Source organism: Gossypium arboreum, chromosome 11 (genome assembly GCF_025698485.1).
Source record: "Gossypium arboreum isolate Shixiya-1 chromosome 11, ASM2569848v2, whole genome shotgun sequence".
NCBI classification, from domain to species: domain Eukaryota; kingdom Viridiplantae; phylum Streptophyta; class Magnoliopsida; order Malvales; family Malvaceae; genus Gossypium; species Gossypium arboreum.
The window spans coordinates 53,228,645-53,249,724 of NC_069080.1; the positions used below are offsets into that span (position 1 = coordinate 53,228,645).

Genomic DNA, 21,080 nt, shown 5'->3' on the forward strand with positions numbered 1-21,080 from the left:
TTCCTTCACATTTGAAATATGTTTATTTAGGTAACTCTTTTACTCTGCCTGTGATTGTTTCAGTAGAGTTAACTACTGAGCAAGAAGAGAAACTCATCTTGGTGTTGAAACAATTCAAGAAGGGTATCAGATGGACCATAGCCGATATCCACAGTATTAGTCTATCTGTATCCATGCACAAGATTATCCTGGAAGATGGGGAAAAAGGGACGATTGATCGACAACGAAGACTGAATCCCATCATGAAGGACGTAGTGAAAAAGGAGATTATCAAGTGGTTAGATGCAAGTATCATTTATCCCATCTTAGACAGTTCGTGGGTAAGCCCGGTCCAGTGCGTGCCAAAGAAGGGAGGTATCACAGTCATAGAGAACGAGAATAACGAGTTGATACCAACTAGAACAGTTATGGGATGGAGGATTTGCATCGATTACCGGAAGCTGAACAAGGTGACTAGGAAAGATCACTTTTCTTTTGCCGTTCTTGGACCAGATGCTAGATAGACTTGCGGGGAAAGACTATTACTATTTTCTTGATGGATACTCAGGGTATAATCAGATTACAGTAGCACTAGAAGATCAACACAAGACAACATTCACCAGCCCGTACGGTACATTTTTATTTAGACGCATGCCATTTGGTTTATGTAATGCACCTGCTACATTTCAAAGATGTATGTTGTCTATTTTTACTGACATGGTTGAGAAGTACTTGGAAGTTTTTATGGATGACTTTTCAGTATTCGGAGATACTTACGATGATTGCTTAGCCAATCTGGCTAGGGTACTAAGACGATACGAAGAAACGAACCTCATACTTAACTGGGAAAAGTGCCATTTCATGGTACGAGAAGGAATTGTTCTAGGGCATTGGATAACGAGACATGGAATCGAGGTAGACAAAGAAAAGGTAGATGTTATTGAGAAGCTCCCACCTCTAACATTTGTAAAAGGTGTTAGGAGCTTTTTGAGCCACGCCGGGTTCTATTGAAGATTTATAAAGGATTTCTCCAAAATTGCTAAACCCTTATGCAAATTTTGGAGAAGGACACAACATTCAAGTTTGATGATGAATGCTTAAGAGCTTTCAAGGATTTAAAGAGTCGATTAATTACAGCACCCATAATCGTCACACCAGACTGGGATTTGCCATTTGAATTAATGTGTGATGCAAGTGACTTCGCGATAGGAGCTGTCATGGGCCAACGAAGGAACAAAGTTTTTCATCCCATCTACAATGCAAGCCAGACTCTTACAGGAGCTCAACTAAACTACACGGTAATAGAAAAAGAGTTACTTTCTATTTTATTTGCTTTTGATAAGTTTCGATCTTATCTTGTAGGTACCAAAGTAACTACCTATACGGACCACTTGACAATTAAGTATTTGCTTGCCAAGAAAGACGCTAAGCCGAGACTGATCCGATGGGTACTTCTACTTCAAGAGTTCGATCTAGAAATTCAAGACCGAAAGGGGGTAGAAAACCAAGTAGCAGATCACTTGTCTAGATTGGAGCCGCAAGAAGGGAATTCTCGTATTATACCAATTTAGGAAACATTTCCAGATGAACACATATTGAAGGTAAGTCATGTCCACAATGCCCCTTGGTTTGCTGATATTGCTAACTATTTAGCTTGTGGTTTGATGCCAATTGATAAGACTTATCAATAAAGGAGAAAGTTTCTTCACGATGTGAAGTACTATTTCTGGGAAGAGCGATATTTGTTTAAAAGGTGTGCAGATCAGATGATTAGGAGATACGTGGCAGAAGATGAAGTATAAAAGATTTTATACCATTATCACTCAGCTCCAAGTGGGGGACACTTCGGAGGTACTCGTACAGTGGCCAAAGAATTGCAAGCCAGATTTTTTTGGCCAACACTATTCAAGGATGCATATGCGTACGTAAAGAGCTGTGACCAATGTCAAAGGGTCGGAAATGTCACAAACAGAAATGAGATGCCTCGAACAAACATCATTGAGGTAGAATTGTTTGATGTATGGGGTATTGACTTTCTTGGTCCTTTCCCTCTGTCTTTTGGTCATAAGTATATATTGGTAGCATTGGACTATGTGTCCAAGTGGGTCGAGGCTGAAGTGTATCCGACAAACGATGCTAGGGTTGTAATTAAGTTCTTGCAGAAACACGTGTTCACAAGGTTTGGAACCCCAAGAGCTATCATTAGTGATGAAGGGTCCCACTTCGTGAACAAGTGGTTAAAATGGTTGTTATACAAGCACGGAGTGAAACACAAGGTTGGAACAGCTTACCATCTACAGACGAATAGGCAAGCTGAACTGGCAAATAAAGAGATCAAAGGCATACTTGAGAAGGTAGTTTGCCTAAATCGACGAGATTGGTCCAAAAGGCTGGACGATGCTTTATGGGCTTACAGAACAGCATACAAGACACCTTTAGGGATGTCACCCTATAGGTTGGTCTTTGAGAAAGCATGTCATCTACCCTTAGAGTTAGAGCACAAGGCTTACTGGGCTCTTTGACAACTCAACTTGGATCCTAAGCTTGCTAAAGAGAAACAGATGCTCCAACTCAATGAGCTAGAGGAACTCCGGATGTTCTCCTACGAAAATGCCAAATTACTCAAGGAGAGACTTAAGAAATGGCATGACAAGCACATTCGAGTTCGAGAATTTGAAGCAGGTCAGCGAGTCTTGTTATTTAATTCCAGACTAAAGTTCATTCCAGGTAAGCTAAAATCACATTGGTCTGGTCCATTTACGATTCATCGCGACTATCCATACGGAGTTGTCGAGCTCCAAGGTTAGGGAGGTAATTTTCAAGTTAATGCTCAGCGCCTGAAACACTATTGGGGAGATAAGATTGAACGAAATGAAATTTCGTTCATTTTATCGGATGTTTAAAATTTTTTATTTTCCTTTTTAATAAATAATTTAGGGTATATTTTTTTTAGATTAGTATGTTTAAATAAATTCTGTCTAGGAGATTGGAACTTAAGCGGGACCGCTTGTGCCTTTCCAATCTTTCCTGAGAATTGATTTTCACATAATTTCTAAAAAATTATTCTCTAAATAGAAATTTCAATTTTTGATTTTTCAAATAAAAAGGGTCAATTTTGATCCAAGTCTTAAATTGCAACTCAATTCCAAATTTTAATTAAGTCTAGGGACTTAATTGAATCATTTTTAAAATTGATTGCTCTTTTCGTAAATAATAAAAATTAGATGCCTTTTTTGTAAATATTTTTAGAAGGCTTCCGAATAAATGTTTTTAGTTTAATAAAATGATAATTATTAATATATAATTATATCCATTATAATATATATTAATTATTATAAATTTTAGGATTAGTGTAAATTTAATCATACTTTATTTGATAAGATTTTAATAATTATAATAAGATGATAATCTTTAATATATAATTACATCCATTATAATTTATATATTAATCTTTATCAATTTAGCATAGAATTAGGATTAGTCTTAATCATATTTTATCTTTGTCTAAAAATTAAATAGCAATTAATAAATTAATATGCATATATCTAATTATTAATTGTTGTTATCTTTGTATAGGATTAGAACTTAGAATTTTTATTAATTAAATTGTTTTAAGAATTCTACTCTAATTCCTATTTTTTTCCCTCTATAAATTCCACCCATCTTCCCATTCATTATCACTCAAAACCCAAAGCAATAAAACACCAAAGAGCCAAAACCCTTTGCCCAGCAGCCACTCGGTTAGCAACACACGCTGCACGTCCTAGCAGGCCGCAAGCACGTCCAACTCCATCGCCCACTTGCTGCACTAGCCTTAGCTCGCGCCAGGCCTTCATCCCGCGCGTTATACCTGCCTTCCGCACAATCAAGCGAGTGCCTAATTGCTACCTGCTGCTGAACGCCCATGTCGCTGCCTACTTCTAGCCCTACTGCACATCACTGCTCCAACAAGCACCACGCCTGCACGCCCTAGCTGCTTGTGTGGCATTCTTCATTCATCCATCGTGAGCCACAAACCCTCCAACCCTCCTTTTAAATTGCCATCTTCTCCTTCATTATTATTATTATTATTATTATTATTTTATTTCTACATAAAAGGTGGTAAGACCTAGTTTTCTTTTAATTTTTAATTTTATTCAATTAGTTAATTTTTCAATTCATTGAATTATTAATAATTTTTATTAATTTTTTTGGAGAAAATAATTTTTCCACCTTATGATCGGTTTAAACATACCTCGCAAGAGAACTCGTGCTTCTGCTCAAATTGATGAAACACAAAATAAGTTCCACTGTGAAGAAGCCAGAGTGAGATATGAAAGTATCTTAAAAAATCAACAGATGCATCCAGAGAAAGGCTTTACATTAAAAGAAAGCAACTATAGAGACTTTATGACAAGTATTCGTCAAGTTGATGAAACTCTCAATTGGGAGTTATTTTGTGAAAAGAGACCTAGTGTGGACGAAGAGCTAGTCGTGAGTTCTATGCGAATTTAACTTCAAGCGAGATAACAGAAGTTCCAGTTCACAGAATCAAGGTACCGATAAATTCAAATGCTATTAATGAGTTTTTTGAATTACCTAATTTCAAAAACGATGAATATTCCACATTGATGAGCAATATCAAGCTTGAAAATTTGCAAGAAATTCTTGAGGAACTGACAGTTCAAGGTTCTGTATGGATTGTGTCAAAACAAGGAATCTACACTTGTTGAATAGAATATTTGACGCCACTCACGAAGGTATGGTTTTACTTCATCCGATTCAGCCTTATGGCTAGCTCACATGGGACTACAATCTCATTAAAGTGAATGGTCTTATTGTACTCGATCCTAACTGGTAAGACCATTGATGTGGGGAAGATCATCTTGAGGGAAATATGAAATTGTGCTGTTAAGCGCTTTGGCCTTGCTCACTTTCCCTTTACAATAACAATTTTATGCTTGAAAACTGAAATTCTTGCGAATGTAAGGAAGACAAGGTATAGCCAAGGCACAATCATGGATTGGGACCTTTACCGAGTAGTTGGAGACTTAGTTCTACAACAACGAGTTGAAGTAAGTAAGGAACTGGAGGACCCTGATGAAGAAGAAGATCCCACAATGCAATCATTTGAAGTCCTTGATAAGGTAGAATCAGTGGAGGCAAAAGCTAAACTTGGTGCTGAAACTTCAATGTTTAGAGCTCAATCGCCTAGCCCAAACCTTCGAGATGAGCTATCAAAATTGATGGACTTAATGCAACATATGCAATGGCAGCAACAAGCCTACTGGAGATACTAAAAAATAAGGGATGACTCGATGAGAAGTGCTTTTAAAAATGTAACACCCCTAACTCGTGACCGACGCCGGTGTCGGACACGAGGGGTTAACGAGACAAATCCTCTTAAAGTACCGACCAATTTGGCATTTCTGGACAGGCTGGAAAACTGCGTCACCGTCGCCTTAAAAATCATATCTCGAGTTTCAAAACTCGGAAACTGGTTTCGTAAATTTTCCCTGAATTTAGACTCATATACCCATCCATGGATTTATTTTTAGAATTTTTGGTTGGGCCAATTGGTACAGTTTATTAGTTAAAGTCACCCATGTTACAGGGATCGACTGCTCTGACCTCCGTGCGTTACAACTTGAATATCTTTCTGTACAGGGCTTTAATACTGGTGCCGTTTGTTTCTAATGAAACTAGACTCAAAATGGAATCTGTAAATATAAGGAATGACTCCTAATTATTTCTGGATAATTTATGGTAAATTTTCAAAGTCGCGACAGGGGACCCAGAAACCGTTCTGGCCCTGTCTCACGAGAACTTTAATATTTCCCAGTATACTGCTCATATGGTCGTTTCGTTTCATCCATATAAAAATAGATTCATCAAGGTTCAGTTCCATAATTTACTCACTATTTAATTCTACTTCTACTATTTTTAGTGATTTTTCAATCTCATCTCACTGCTGCTGTCCGCAACAGTTACTGCAGTAGACTATGCCAATTTCATGAATTTTTCCTTGGCCTTAATCATCCATCATACATGACACAAATTATGGCCACCTTAACAAAATTTGAGTTTCTAAGACTCGTGGCTATAGGTTCTAGCATCCCACTCGACGACCACATAGGCCATTTTCACATGGCTTAAAGTTTACAACCCACAATTCGACAAAATATAATAGCCTATACATGCCAAATGTTCTTCAACAACAAAAACAATACCACAAGATTTCAGCCGGTGTGATGACTTCAACGACGGTTCCGAGCACGCAACAATACGAGTCCAAGAGACCTAAAATGGGTGATAAGAAAACACCGAGTGAGTTTACAACTCAGTAAGTCATAAGCATTCGTCAATCCATCGATAAAGTTACTACTACATGTACAACAAATGAGGCTAGGTACTCGTCCATATCGAATCTATACCATAATACCTCGGACCTTTCGGTCCAATCTCGCACCAATTCATACATCCACATTTCATATTCTACACAACAAGATAATCAAGCATTTTTACACATTAACTCATTTTCCAGCACAACCATACAATTTCAATCATCACATAGATTTAAGGCTTACCAAATTCAACCCCAAGCATGAACGTATTCTCTATTCGTCATGAGCTCGAGGTACTTACCCGATCCGCTGTCCATACCCAATTCGATGGAGACACACCTCCATATATATAGAGTACGCACACAGTGCTTATTACTTGATTTCGCACACTTAGTGCCACGTAATTTAAGCCCGCACACACAAAGTGCCATACCCTCCGAGCTCGCACACCCAAAGGTCAGTATTTTTCAGCTTGCACACTTAGTGCCATATATTTCCAGCACGCACACTTAGTGCCGATCTCGTCACCGTACACACGTATTGTTCAAGACACTTAGTGCCGAAAGCAAACTTTCTACACATTTCACTATTTCTTTTACATTCAACAAATGTCATCACTCCATACACATACATTTTCATTTATATATATATATATCATCCCATTAAACACAATTGCATAAATTTTACAATCATTTAAGCAATATCAAATACGTGCTTAATGACTTACCTCGTGTTGGGTAAAATAGTTCCAAGTCGGCTACTCGATGACCTTCGTCTTTCCCTTGCTTGATTCTCCTTCTTTAACTCCTTGAGCTTAATCAATAAATCACTAGTTTAACCATCTTGCTAAACATTCATAATTCAACTACACATGCATATGTATGCTTGTATATTCGCAACCATTCTTACTAATCGCCCATTTGGTCGATTATACACCTAACCGAATATGCACCAAAAACTTGATTCAACATTACCTACATACTCACTTTAATGGCCGAATATATATATATATGTACAATGTCAACTAACATCTTTTAATCACCTAATTTCATCTCATGAACATTTAATCAAATTTTCCCAATCTAGCATATATTTTCACATCCATTTGTAACATCATGTACAAACACATATACACATATATCAAAACACAAATTTTACCTATCATGCAACAAGCATAAATCGCACTTATGAGCATGCCATGGCGAATACATCCCACACCATCCCCTTTCAATTTTTGGTCATGGTTAAACAAAGAAAACTCCATGTCTTACTCAAGAATGCTAAAAGAAATTTCAAGAGTAGTCAATCTATCATTACATGTATCATCAACAAGCTTCACATTTAGCATGCAATGGCTTTAACACAATATCAACCTTGGCCAAATACCATTTCTATGGCATAACAAGGATTTGAACCATGGGCTAACATGAACATCAAGTTAGCAACTAAAACATGCATGAATCTCATGACACAACCTCAAACATACCTTAATCTTGACACAAGTATGACCAAATCTCCTTCTAGTTCTCTTCTAAACCAAGCATGAAGCAAAAATCCTTCCTTTTCCCTTAGTATTTTCAGCCAAGATTTGAGAATGGATGAACAAATTTTTTCCTTTCTTTTTCCTCTACTCACGGCAACAAAGGGGGGCATCCATGCTCATTTTTTTTCATTTGTTTATTTTTTCTACATAATCCACTAACTAAACATGTTGGAAACATGTTCCCTTGCCCATATTCTTGTCATGGCCGCCACTCACCTTAGGAAGTGGGTTATTTGACATGCAAGGACAACTATTTTCCCACATGTATTAATAGGCCACCTTACAATTGCCTAGCACATTTCTAAATTTTCTCACATAAGTCCTATTTGATAAAAATTCACTTACTATTAACAAAATCCAAACACGAAATTTTCACACATGCATATATACATATAATGAGCATCAATTATGATGGTTAATTATTATTATGACTCGGTTTGGTGGTCCCGAAACCACTTTCCGACTAGGGTCGATTTAGGGATGTCACAAAAAAAATATACAATGACCTGTTTATTTTTGTGCCTGAGTTTCCAGATTTCATATTTGAACCATGGTGTCCATTAGAAAAGAAGGAGCGAAGCAATTCATGCAAAGGCAATAATGATGGAGCAAAAGATGAGTCAAGAACGGAAGGATCTGTAAATAAATAAAAGGGAGGGATCTTGCCTTTACTTTATTTTTGTTCTTAGACTATTTTTAGGATTAAGTTTAATTAGGAATTTTTTATTTCTGGATAATAAAACAAGAGAGGAAAATTACTAATGTGAGCAAGTCACAAAGTATAAAGTGTGGCAATAGATATATACATGTCTAGGATTGGATTTAGAAAGTGCATGGTACTTAAGCAGTTAAATTGACTCACCTCCTCTTTTCTAAAATCCTACACGGTGTATAGTATCTATTCACTTTAAACAATGAGGACATTGTTTATTTTAAGTTGGGGGCGGACCAAAAAATTGAATTATTTCCACTCAGAATAAATTTTTCTTTTAATTATGATTAAGATATTTTTTGTTCAAAAATTTGAATTTTGTTAAGTATGCTCAATTTGAGTATGAATAAAGTTCTATTATTTCAATAAATAATTATTAGCTTAATAATGACATGAATGTATTTTTAATAAAGCATGCAAATTTGTACCATAAAATTTTTAGTTATTTAGGAATGTTAGGTATGCATGAAAGTTTAAGTCTTTAGAATTGATTTAGAAGTTTCTTGAGGCGAAATCTTAGGGAGCATGGAACGTTGGAAATTATTTAGGCAGCTATTGTTTGGACCGTTTGAGCCTTTCAAGCCCTCCATGGTAAAATTTTATCCTTTGAAACATAACTTTGAGACTATATAGCCTAATTTTATTTCGACCATTGCAATGATTAGCCATTACTTTGCGCTTAATGATCTTAAAATTGTCCCAAACACTAGGCTCAGTAATATTCAAAATGTACTTCAAAAATAAGTTTGGGGGAGTGGAAAAAAAGTATCAATTGCTCAAGAATTACAGTACACAAAGTAAGTGCTCGTGTTAGCTAAAAAGAAAAGAAAAAAACAAAGAAGAAGAAGAAAAAAAGAGAGGGCACATGTATTTGAAAGAGATGTACAAAAGAGCATATGAAAGTCAAGTTGGTGTATCGAAGGTAAAAATTCTGAAGGTTCAATTGACACTGAGTGTAGGGTTTTTAAACCAAAATTCATCCTTCTTTCACCTACCCCTAGCCTATCCACGTTACAACCTTATAAAGACCTATTGAGTCAAAGTCCTAATGGTACCTACATTAGTGGAGAGAAATTGCTACGATCAACATATGAAGACATAAGTTAAGCTTAATGATTGCAGCTTAGTCTTGAATAAAGGAATAAAAATAAAATTGGTAAGGGTTAACATGCCTTTGTTACAAAAGCATTTAGTCTAAATTTTGCTATTATAATAAGTTGTTGAATTTAATTTTAACAATATGTATACTTAAGTAGCATAACTATCAGATTTCTTGTCTTTGAGCATAAGTATTTTAAATTCATAATTTTGGGAAAAATGTTGTTCTGAAGGAATTTTTCAAGGATGTTTCCGAGACATTCTTTTCAAAATTTGTGCATTATTCTGGACAAGTAATGAATTAAGTTTGAGGGTGTGGAAACACAAAAATTTATATACTTTTTCATACCTATTCTTACTTAAATTCAGGCAAATTCGGTTAAATTCTTGTCGAAAAACAATTAAATATTATAAAATAATTAAATTGTTTTAAAAATATGAACATGGCGAATTTAGTTAATTTTATACTCAATTTTGATTAATTTTGACTATTTTCGACAAATTCGCGTAAAGGGTGAAAATTGGCTCGGCTGACACTGCTGAAAGCACAAAACCGAGAAGCAATTTGAAGTATCGAGACACATGAATTTCTAGCCTAAGACGGTCCAGAAAATATGTGTTAATTCATAATTTAATTAATTTTAATTTATTCACCATTTAATTTGGGTTAAATAAATTGTTTTTAATTAATTATGGAGAAAGGGTCCAATTAACCGCACTGGTCAAACCATATTGAAAGAACCGAACCAGCCACTAATTGGGCAGCCCAGAACCTTCCTTATGCTGACCCAAATCAGAATTTTAGCTGATTAAATATGCTTGCAAAAAGGCCCTCGAAAGACATCTACTTTGCACTCAAACCCCACCTTTAATTATGGCTTTGTAGATTTGCCCCAGGCCATTTTTAGCAAAGTTGAAAGTCTCAACTCTTTCCAAGTAGATGGCCGGCCATAGGGGGGCTCTTTGGCTGATGGAATTTTCTATTTTTAGTAGCCACAATCAGCTATAAAAGCCACCCCTTGCTGATCATTCAAACCATCCCTCATTCCATAACATTCTCTCATTCTCTCTTCTCCTCTCTCACTTTACTCTTATTTTTTTCTCCATCTCATTTCCCTTATTGTTCAAGTCCCGATTTCTTCTATTGGGAAAGAGGCTCTCATCAGCCATTTTGGAACAGCAATTAGGTGTTCATAAGCCACCTTGATAGTCGAGGACTACGAAGAACGAAGAACGTAGCAACTAGTCAAGCTACGAAGAAACACCGAATTTGCTTCTTGTTCCCTAACTCTTTAATTTTTTTTGTTGTTTTTACGAACATGTTTATGAATATTTATGCTATTGAAATGTTTATTTTATTCAATATAGCTTAAAATTAAGTTTGTGTTGGGTTGATTATATTCTGCCTACTTGAATTGTTAAAATGATGTTTATGCTGTTATAGGCCTCGGTAAATTGCTTGGTTATGTAAAATCATGCCTAAGTTATTTTTGCAATATAATTGTTGAATAAATAATGAATTAATTATTTAAACAGATTGAAATTATAATTAATTGACACAATACTTAATCAATGCATGTTTATTCTTCTAAGGTAGCTGAAGGTTAAATTAGCAATGTATCTGGCGGTATTATTACCTTGCATAACTTGCAAGATTATTGTGATTAAACTATTTCAAGGTAGGGATGCCTTGTTACCTCACATAGTCTTTTATATGCTTAATAGATTTAATTAATCGTTTGAATTGACATAAGGATATGCAAGATATTAGTTCAATTTAATGAGTATGTATGTGCAATAACATGTTTGCTTATTAAAATCTGTTTAGTCGTTGAATTGACATAGGGACATGTCAAGAGATGAATGGATTTTTGTATGTGAGTATGTTCAGAAGTTAGCTGTGAATTTATTCGTAGCAATGTAAACATGAGTTTAATTATTCTACGTTAAAGGAATAGAATTAATCCAACACAAGTATGTTACATTGATTAAATCTTATTTGAAATCGTGCATTAGAACTCCTTTGTATTATTTTAATTATTTACTTAGTCTTTAAATAGTTTTCGACCATCTTTTAAAACCAAATTATTTTTACCTCACTAAAGTGCTTTACAATTAATTTCATAAAAAAATTCTTTTTACAGTCCCTGTGGGTACAATAACTCGACATTACTTGTCAATTTATTACTTGTTGTGATTTTGTACACTTGCACATTTTTCCGTCATTCCACATGTCACTAGGATTTTATGTTATGCGATCCGAGTGCTAGTCCTATACGTCCTACCGGTGGCTGAGTATACCGGCATATGTTGCAGTTACTTGACAGCTTGTGTGAGCAGCACCGTGTAGCTATGTCTTGATTGACAACTTGTGTGAGCGGACCCATTGATGGCTTGAGAGCGAGCATGTTGTATTCTGAGATAGAAGTAGCAATGGCTACATATATGACACCTTGTGTGCAAGGTTTCCCGAGTATCTGATATTATTATTCTGAGTGGGTCATTGGGTATGCCAACGAGGAGAATAACTATGAAATTATTATGAGGTGGTAGAGGTATGTACATAAAGCTTATGATTATTAAATCCGTGAAATGATGATTACAAGGTAAGTTTATGATGGAATGATTTGTGGTCATGAGATTATGGTAAAATGCATTATCTTATATTATGTTACTTGAATGTTAAATGTATGGTAATACTAGCTTTTTTCTTCATACGAGCTTACGAAGTTATATAGCTTACTCCGTTTTACTTTCTATGTTTTATAGTGTCACCAAGCTAGCTCGGATTGGAGATTGTTGGAGATTGCATCACACTATCAAACTGGCATTTGGGTATCGACGATCTTAAACATTTTGTGTATATGGTATTATAGGGACTTGGTCATTTTGTTATATGTGACATTATGATTTTTTCCAAATTTATTGACTTGTAATAGTCAACGACTTGATTTGGTATTTGGCCATGTAAATTGGCTCATTTTGGTTAAATTGATTGTAAGCTTATATATATTTATACATATATGCATGTATGTGCTAATGCCCTTGACGATGTGTTTTATATTGATTTGCTAAATTGCTAAATTTTGGTTGTGGCTTAATGATTTGTTGTGAAGTGGATGAGTTTGGTTTATTGGTATACTAGAATATCTTGATAAGTTAATGCAAGTTGATAGTAGTCTTAGTGGTGTTTTTGAATGTGAAATTGGTATGTTTGATTTGGCATAATGAAATGACATGAGCATGATAGATGGTGGTATTTCTTTAACATGCATTGGCCATGGTTGTGGATATTTTGGTTGCCTAAGTACACCATGATTTATGCCATTGGATTTGTGTATGTGTGTGTAAATGAAGGTGGCAAATGGCTTGGTAAATGGCTTTTTATTTTGTCCATAGGATAGACACACGGGCGTGTGTCTATGCCGTGTGTGTCACACGGCCTGTCCCATGGGCATGTGTTTTGGCTGTGTGTCCTCTACACCTTAATTTTGAGAAATAAAATGCTTAGAATTGAGCAGATGAGCAGAGACACGGGCGTGTGTCTCAGCCGTGTGAGGGACACAACCTCAAGCACTAGCGTGTGTCCTGACTGTGTGAAGTCTGCACCTATTTTATGAAAATTAAATTAACCACGCGGCCAAGCACACAGACATGTGACTTGGTCGTGTGACTTCAATTTGTTCATGGTTTGCAAAATAGAGAGTTACACGAGTTAGGGACACGGGTGTGTGTGACCACACGGCCTGCCCACACAGGCGTGTCCTAAACACACCGGTGTGTGACCCCTGTTTATATAAAAAATTTTATAAGTTCTATAAAAATTCCTTGAGTTATTGATTTAGTCTCGAACTACTTCTGAAGCATGTTTTGGGCCTCGTAGGCTCGTATTAGTGACTTTATGATTGAATACAAATGGATTTAATTTTGATACAAATTTTTAGCTTGATTTGTATGTTTTCTTGTGATGTAAGTCCGGTAATGCTCGTGTCCTATTTCAGCGTTGAAACAGATAAGGGGTGTTATAGTGGTATCAAAGTTACAGTTTAGTTGATTCTCAGACTAACGTAGCGTGTGTGAGAGTCTATCTATACATGCCATATATAGTTTGTAATAGTGTGACGACTCCTGACAATTTAAATTGTATTTTCATATAATAAATGAATTCCGATCGAGAGGTAGCTGATGACGTTAAAAATAATGCGCCGACTCCCGCCCAAGGGACAATGCCATTTGACCAGTAGGGGTTAGTTAGGGAGGAGAGGCTAGAGAAGCCTTCTTCCAAAGGATGAATAAGTTGTTTGCCGAGTTTGTTCAAAAAATTCCAGCTACCCAATATCCTCCACCCCCATCTAACCCCCAATCAGTTCCCGTAGCCCCTCAAGGTGTGGAATTGTTAAGACTAAACAAACCTCCAGTTGATAAGGTTCAGAAGCAAGAGGCTAAAGAATTTAGAGCTAATTTTGATGATGATCCCGAGATGAGAACTCTATCAGGGTATTTGATGAGCTTTTTTGCACATTGGATAAGTGTTTGAAATTTACTAAATCACTTCTGAGGAACTCGACATATCAATGGTGGAATACTCTTGTATCCGTGGTGCCGAGAGAAAGGGTTACTTGGGAATTCTTTCAAGATGAGCTCAGAAAGAATTATATCAGTGATTGTTTCATTGAATAAAAATGTAAGGAGTTTTTAGATTTGAATTGTTTCATTGAATAAAAATGTAAGGAGTTTTTAGATTTGAAACAGGACCGTATGTCGATTACTGAATATGAGCGAGAGTTTGTTAGGTTTAGTAAGTATGCTCGGGAATGTGTTTCCCCTGAGGCCATCAAGTGAAAAAGATTCGAAGATGGGTTGAACAAGGATATCAGATTGCTAGTAGGGATTCTGGAGTTGAAAGAATTTGTTGTGCTAGTCAACCGAGCTTGCAAAGCCGAAGAGTTGAGCAAAGAAAAGAGAAAAGCTAAGCTTGAGACTAGAAAACTGAGAAAAAGATAGCTGAATAAATCACTTCAATCATCGTCAAAGAAATTAAGAGATTTGTATACTCGTTCGAATGTTTCAGCTGGATATCCCAACAGAGGTCATGGGAAGCAGTATTCGGGTTCTAAGGCCCAAGCTACATCGATAGCGAATGTTGGTAATGCGAGGTCTAATAGACCTGAGTGTCAACACTGTGGTAGACGGCATCCTATTGAATACAGAATGAATAACTGGGCTTGCTTTAAATGTGGCTCCCCAGATCACTTCAGTCGAGATTTCCCTGAAATGGCTAAGAAAGATAATTTACAGAATAGAAGACCAAGCAACACTACCACTAGAGGAAGGCCACCGAGAAATACTGGAAATGGGAACAATAGTAGAGGTGTAATGAAGGATTTAACTGCGAGATCAGAGGTTAGAGCACCTGCTAGAACTTACACTATTCGCACTCGCAAAGATGCGTCATCTCCTGATGTTATTACTGGTACATTTTCTCTCTATGATACTAATGTAGTTGCATTGATTGATCTTGGATCGACTCATTCTTATATTTGCATAATTTGGTATCTAGTAAGAATTTTCCTGTTGAGTTTACGGAGTATGTGATTAAAGTGTCGAACCCTTTAGGAAAATATGTTCTGGTTGATAAAGTTTGCAAGAATTGTCCTTTAAGGATTCGAGGTCACTGTTTTCTGGCTGACTTAATGCTTTTACCATTTGATGAGTTTGATGTAATTCTTGGGATGGATTGGTTGACTCTACATGATGTCATAGTGAATTGTAGATAGAAGATTATTGAATTGAAATGTCAATATAATGAAATTCTTTGAATTGAACCAGATAAGTCGGGTGAGTTGCCTATTGTGATTTCGTCGATGTCGGCTCAGAGGTATGTAAGAAAAGGTGTTAAAACTTATCTTGAGTATGTACTGAATATGAAAGTGTCTGAATTAAAGATCGAGTCTATATCGGTAGTTTGTGAATACCCAAATGTGTTTCCAGAAGAGTTGTCTAGATTACCACCGATCAAAGAGGTTGAGTTTGATATTGATTTAGTACTGGAAACTTCAACGATATCAATAGCTCCATATAGAATGGCTCCGACCGAATTGAAAGAATCGAAATCTCAGTTGCAAAAGTTGACAGATAAGGGTTTTGCGAGACCGGGTTTTTCACCATGGGGTGCACCAGTGTTATTCGTAAAGAAGAAAGACGAATCCATAAGACTTTGTATTGATTATCGCCAACTTAACAAGGTTACGATAAAGAAGAAGTATCCTTCACCGAGAATTGATGACTCATTCGATCAGTTGAAAGGGACAACAGTGTTCTTGAAGATAGATTTGAGATCTGGTTATTATAAGCGGAGGGTTAAGGATTCATATGTGCCAAAAACTGCATTCAAAATGAGGTACGAGCATTATGAGTTTCTTGTTATGCCTTTTGGATTAACAAATGCTCCTGCAATTTTTATGGACTTGATGAATCAAATCTTCCGGCCGTATTTAGATAAGTTTATGGTTGTATTTATTGATGACATCCTGATTTATTCCCAAGGTGAGTCTGAGCATACTGAACATTTAAGAATTGTATTACAGACTTTGAGAGATAAGAAATTGTTTCCTAAATTCAGTAAAAGTGAGTTTTGGCTCCGAGAAGTTAGATTTTTGGGACACATTGTTTCAGCGGAAGGTATATGGGTTGATCTGAGTAAGATTTCGGCAGTTGTTGATTAGAAACCACCGAGAAATGTATCAGAAGTTAGAAGCTTTTTAGGTTTGGCTGGTTATTATCGATGCTTTGTTAAAGGATTTTCGATAATTGCTACACCTACGACTAGATTGTTACAAAAAGATGTGAAATTCGAGTGGTTTGAGAAATGTCAATAGAGTTTTGAGCAGTTGAAAGTGTTGTTGACTGAGGCACCAATATTAGTGCAACCTGAGTTGGGAAAAGAGTTTGTGATTTTCAGCAACGCGTCATTGAATGGTTTAGGTTGTGTGTTTATGCAAGAGGGTAAAGTGATAGCTTATGCTCGAGACAGTTCAAACCGCACGAAATGAATAATCCAATGCACGACTTGGAGTTAGCCGCTATTGTGTTTGCTTTAAAAATTTAGAGACACCATTTATTCAGTGAGAAATGTCACATCTTTACCGATCATAAGAGTTTAAAGTATTTAATGACTCATAAAGATTTGAATTTTCGACAATGGAGATGGCTCGAACTATTGAAAGATTATGAGTTAGTGATTGACTATACCCGAGTGGAAATATGATAGAGTTACGATAGATTTTGTATCGAGGTTACCTCTAATTTAGAAGAAGAAAGATGTTGTTTGGGTCGTTGTTGATAAATTGAAGAAATTGGCTCACTTGATTCTGGTATGTACCGATATGTACTGATTATTCATTTGATAAACTAGGTGAATTGTACATTGTTGAGATTGCTAGATTGCACGTGGTGCCTACTTCTATTATTTAGGATAGAGATCTGAGGTTTACGTCTCGATTTTTAAGGAAATTGCAAGAAGCATTGGGTACAAAGCTGAATTTTAGTACTACATTTCATCCATAAACTGGCGGTCAATCTGAGAGAGTGATTCAAATTCTCGAAGATATGCTTTGCTGTTGTGTTTTAGAGTTCGAAGGTAGTTGGGAGAAATATCTACCGTTGGTCGAATTTGCTTATAACAACAGTTTTCAAATGTGTATAAAGATGACACAGTATGAAGCATTGTATGGTCGCAAGTGTCGAACTTCATTGTTTGGACTGAGCTTAGTGAGAAACAGATTCACGGGGTTGATTTGGTTAGAGAAATCAAAGAGGAAGTGAAAGTAATTCGTAATTGTTTGAAAGCAGCTTCGGATCGACAGAAATCATACACGGATTTGAAACAGAAGGATACTGAATTTCAAGTTGGTGATAAAGTGTTCTGAAAGTGTCTCCATGGAAGAAAATTCTTAGATTTTGTCGTAAAGGTAAGTTGAGTCCACATTTCATTAGGTCATATGAGATTATTGAAAGAATTGGGCCAGTGGCATATTGACTAGCTTTTTCGTCAGATTTAGAAAGAATTGACAATGTATTTCATGTGTTGATGTTACGACGATATCAATCAGATCCATCGCATGTAATCTGACCATCAAAGATTGAGATTCGACCTGATATGACATATAGTGAAGAACCTATCAAAGTGTTAGCTCGAGAGGTTAAATAGTTGTGAAATAAGATCATAGCTCTAATGAAAGTTTTGTGGCAATGACATAGGGTCAAAGAGGCTACGTGGTAACCCGAGGAAGCTATGAGAAAATAGTACCCAAATCTCTTTTCTGGTAAGATTCTCGGGGACAAAAATCCCTAAGGGGAGAGTTATAATAGCCCTTTTTTGGGTCAAATCAAAATAGTGGTTTCAGGACCACAAATCCGAAGTAGAAATATTTATTTTATTATTTCTTTAAGGTCTACAACATGATAGAATAATTGTGTGAAAATTTCATTAAGAAATTTTGTCGATTGAGTGCTCAATTTGATTAAAAGGACTAAATTACAATAGGTGCAAAACTTGAGTTCTATAAGTTAAAGGTGTCTAATTGCTATAAAATCTTAAATTGGAGGTCCTCAAATGGTAATTACACCATTATAATATAGGATGGACAAAAATGGACATGGTTAGGTGAAATTTTAAAGTTATGCATTAAGGGCATTTTAGTAATTTGGTAAATAAAGACAAAATTAACTAAATAAAAGTGTCCATCTTCTTCAATGTAGTCCCCCATAGCTGAATTCCACAAGAAGCCATACCTAGGGTTTTGGCCAAGCTTTCAAGCTCGATTGTAAGTCCGTTCTTGTCCCATTTTTAATGATTTCCATATTTTTGAGATTTTTGTAACTTACTCTAGCTATTTCAAAGGCTAATTTGAAAGAAAGTTAAAGTCTAAAATTTTACAAATGTTGGATGTGCTTGTATTTTGATGTTTGATGATAGAAAATGCATGTTTGTTGTTCGATAAACAACATTTGTAAAGTAATTTTCGATAAAAAAGGTCAAATAGGGACTTATTTGTAAAAAGCTATAAAATTTGTAGAAAAGTGTGAGTAAATGAAAAATGTGGGCTGTTATGAGTACAAAAAATATTCGGCTAGGCTTGAGTTGTGATTAAATTGAAAGAAATTCATTTTACGAGCCTAGGGACTAAATTGTAAAATGTCAAAATGTTAGGGGTAAAAATGTAATTCTTTCCATAATGTGATTTGGACTGAATTGAATAGTTGGATGATTAAATAAGTTAAATGTGGTATTATAGATTAAGAAAAACAAAGTTAGGTTGTAGATCGGGGGAAAAATAAAGTAATTGATGAATAGATTCGTTTCATCGTTTTTATAACCGAGGTAAGTTCGTATGCAAATAAGCTTTATTATAATTGTATTTTAAATGCTTTAATTTTTGTATGAATTGTGTAAACGACTCTGTGGACACATTTGACTACGTTCTGGCAAGTGAGAAATCCCAATCGAACCTTAGGAATAGATTAGGATACAAGTGACATGTCACTAGGGTTTTACGTTATGTGATCCGGGTGCTGGTCCTGTATGTCCTACCGGTAGCTGAGTATACCAGCATATGTTGTAGTTACTTGATAGCTTGTGTGAGCAGCACCGGGTAGCTATGTCTTGACTGACAGATCATGCAAGCAGGCCCGTTGATGGCTCGAGGGTGAGCATATATGTATTATAAGATAAAGGTAGTAATGGCTACATATGTGACACATTGTATGCAAGGTTTCCCAAGTATCCGATATTACTATTCCAAGTGGTTCATTGGGTATGCCGACGAGGAGAATAAGTATGAAATTATTACGAGGTGGTACAGGTATGTACATAAAGCTTATGATTATCAAATCCGTGAAATGATGATTTCAAGGTAAATTTGTGATGGAATGATTTGTTGTCATGAGATTATGGTAAAATGCATTATCTTATATCATGTTACTTGAATATTAAATGTATGGTAATTTTAGCTTATTTCTTCATATGAGATTACTAAGCTATATAGCTTACTCCGTTTTACTTTCCATGTTTTATGGTGTCACCAAACTAGCTCAGATTAGAGATCGCCGGATATCGCATCACACTATGAAACTCTCATTTGGGTATTAATGATCTTAAACATTTTGAGTATATGGCATGTATAGGGACTTGGTCATTTTTTTATATGTGTCATCATGATTTTGACCAAATGTATTGTCTTGTAATAGTCAAAGGCTTGATTTTGTATTTGGCCATGGAAATTGGCTCATTTTGGTTAAATTGATTGTAAGCATATTTATACATATATGCATGTATGTGATAATACCCTTGATGATGTGTTTTATATTGATTTGCTAAATGTTGATTGTGGCTTAATGATTTGTTGTGAAGTGGATGAGTTTGGTTCATTGGTATACTAGAGTATCTTGATAAGTTAATGCAAGTTGAAAGTAGTCTTAGTGGTGTTTTTGAATGTGAAATTCGTATGTTTAGTTTGGCATAATGAAATGACATGAGCATGATAAATGATGGTATTTCTTTGACATGCATTGGCCATGAGTGTGGATGTTTTGGTTGCCTAAGTACAGCATGATTGATGCTATTGGATTTGTGTATGTGTGTGTGTAAATGAGGGTGGCAAATGGCTTGGTAAATGACCTTTATTTTGTCCACACGGATAGACACACGAGCGTGTGTCTAGGCATGTGTGTCACATATCCTATCCCATGGGCATGTGTTTTGGCCGTGTGTCCCCTGCACCTTAATTTTGATAAAAAAGAATGCTTAGAATTGAGACAAGGGCAGAGACAAGGGCGTGTGTCTCAGCCGTGTGAGGGACACGACCTCAAGCACAGGCGTGTGTCCTAATTGTGTGAAGTTTGCTCCTACTTTATGAAAATTAAATTAACCACACAACCTAGCACACAGGCATGTGACTTGGCCGTGTGACATCAATTTGTTCATGCTTTGCAAAACAGAGAGTTACATGGGTTAGGGACACGAGCCTAAGTGACCACACGGCCTTCCCACACGACATGTCCCAAACCACACGGGCTTGTGACCCCTGTTTATAGCAAAATTTTTCTAAGTTTTGTAAAAATTCCTTGTGTTATCAGTTTAGTCCAAAACCATGTTCGAAGCATGTGTTGGGCGTCGTAGGCTATATTAGGGACTTTATGATTGAATACAAATGGTTTTAATTTGGATGCAAATTTATGGCTTGATTTGTATGTTCTCTGGCAATATAAGTCTGGTAATGCCTCGTATCCTATTTCGGTGTTGAATACGGATAAGGAGTGTTGCATTTCTGGAAACCTTCTTTTAAAAAATAAGCTTCAATGCGACTATACCAAGCCCTCGGAGATTGTTTCAATCCATACAATGCCTTTTTTAATTTGTACATCT

General features: G+C 36.0%; 1 pseudogene; it reads left to right on the forward strand.

The window, feature by feature from the left end:
- Positions 1 to 173: 173 nt before the first annotated feature.
- LOC128283869 (uncharacterized) lies at positions 174 to 15,938 on the forward strand (annotated as a pseudogene).
- The last annotated feature ends 5,142 nt before the right edge of the window (positions 15,939 to 21,080 follow it).